The 2,122-nt window shown below is 30.9% G+C and overlaps 1 long non-coding RNA gene across 1 annotated transcript; it reads left to right on the forward strand.

Annotated features, from left to right (window-relative positions):
• The first annotated feature begins 308 nt into the window (after positions 1-308).
• On the forward strand, positions 309-937 carry LOC135922751 (uncharacterized). Its single transcript, XR_010571024.1, has 3 exons — positions 309-333; positions 386-600; positions 643-937. It is a non-coding gene; the product is annotated as an uncharacterized LOC135922751 (long non-coding RNA).
• Positions 938-2,122: the final 1,185 nt, after the last annotated feature.

Below are 2,122 nucleotides of genomic sequence, written 5' to 3' on the forward strand. Positions count from 1 at the left end.
CTATGATCAAGCTATTTCTTTAATAAAGTTTGCGTCCTCGTTCAAAAATTTTAATAATGGATATGGATAATCAAAATGGCGTTCCCAGCTGTTTTCTTCGATGTACACTCTTAATGAATGCATCGCCAGTCTAGGTATTATTATGCGTTAGTGAAACAAAATATATTAAAAAATTAATTAAAAGGTAGATGATAAGAAATTCTACGGGCATAAACTCATACTTGCTCTCAAAAACGAATATTTCTACACCTTCTTCTACGGGAACAATCCCTACGAGGGTAAATGCTTAGAAATATTGGATTTAAGTGCTGAAACCTTCCCCATAATATTGAGGTTCGATAAATTTTTAAAAATATTTTTGCCCATATTACTCGCTTTTTTAAAGTTTTATATACTTAGATGATGCTTCCCTCGAAAACGTCGAAGCCAATATTTTCGTGGAACTCTTAAATGGGGCCAAGAAATTCTTGCTGAAAGAATTAGTCGATAAATGTGCGGAAAAAATTAATTGTCAATATGGGAAAAGGTTTAAGAATAATTTTCCGCTCGTTCTATATTTGTCGACTGCGCTACACCCAGAAATTAGCAAAGCGGATTGTCGTAAGGTAATTTATTTTTTTTTTTAAACTAATTTACTATTAGGACATGCAAGGCATTACCAGGTCTGTTCTCGCTTCCGAAATGTTTATGAATGCTCCGTTTGAATTAATTTACGATTTCGTTAGCTACATAAACACGAATAATTTGGAGCCCAAGGCGTTGATTTTCGAATTTCTTCTAAAATGGGGGAAAAAAGAATGCGAAAAAGAAGGAATTTTAGGCACCAACGAGAATATAATGAGCGTAATTAAGAAGAATAGATTCGAGCCAATGTCCTACTTAGAAAGTTTTACCGTGACAGACATCATAAATATTATTAAGAAGAGGAATATATTGTGTGAATCCGAGATAACCGATTTAGTATTGAAAAGATTTGCCTCACTAGATTTATATGATAAAATACCGCGCCCAACCCCTAAATCTTATTATAGCATAATAACTACACCGGATTCTAATAATTCTCTACAGGCTCTTGAATTGTGTCCACAATTATTTATCGTTGGATTCATGCTATCATCTTATTTTAGCGTTAGAACTAACGGATTCACCACGATTAAACTGATGGAAAATGATAATTGCATCTGTGCGTATAAAGTGTCTCATAAGAGTAGGAGCCTAATTTGGGTGCCTGATATTGCGTTTTACCCATCTTATACGTGCGATATTGCTATAAATGATATATCACAAGTTTCTCTTCAATGGTATGAGGGTAAAATTACAGTGAAAGCGTCGAAAACCTCACAAATCGGAATCATTTATTATAAATAAATAACGTTTTTTTTATAAAATATTAATATAAGTTTGATAATTTTATATTTATAGTAATTTTTTTTTAATTCGGAACTCGAGTCGTTAAACTTGAAAATTGAAATAATTATCAAATATTTGATAAATTAAAATCCCTTCTTTTTTCGTTACTAATTGCTCTGAATCTGCAAATATTGTATATTTCTACTTTACACTACCACCTTAAGTCGTGAATCCCCAAGTTATAAATTTTTAGGGCGAGCAGTTTAATTCAGTAATTAATATCGAAATTATCATTATGTATACATAAATTAGGAATACTTAATAGGTCATTCATGGAGGTAAATGAATAATTAGAATTTTGCTCTTTAGTGATTTTTTTACTTTTAATTTTTTTAAAAGGCCCGTTCTATTTAATATTAAAAAAAGGTTCTCGAACACATAATAAATCAAATAACCTTTTCAAGTTCGACCTAATCACACATCCAAAAATTAAATTTAATGTGTATAATTAAAATAAAAAATAATTTCAGTGTATTTGGGCAATCATGTTTTGTAGTAATAACCAAAAATTTATTAATTAAAAGAGAAAATTTATAATATTTTTTTTTTAAGTTAGCAACTGTTTTAAATAAGCTAAATTTAAAAAAAAATTATTTTTGAACCACAGGCCCAGGTCCAGACCAGCTAAAAATATAATATTAGGCCCATGCCCAGCCCATGGGCGGTTCATAGTCTTTAGCTAGCCGGTTCGGTCCATAAGGTCTCTGCTTCA

The sequence above is a fragment of the Gordionus sp. m RMFG-2023 genome, chromosome 1 (genome assembly GCF_954871325.1).
Source record: "Gordionus sp. m RMFG-2023 chromosome 1, tfGorSpeb1-WG-v2, whole genome shotgun sequence".
In the NCBI taxonomy this organism is placed as follows: Eukaryota; Metazoa; Nematomorpha; class Gordioida; order Chordodea; family Parachordodidae; genus Gordionus; species Gordionus sp. m RMFG-2023.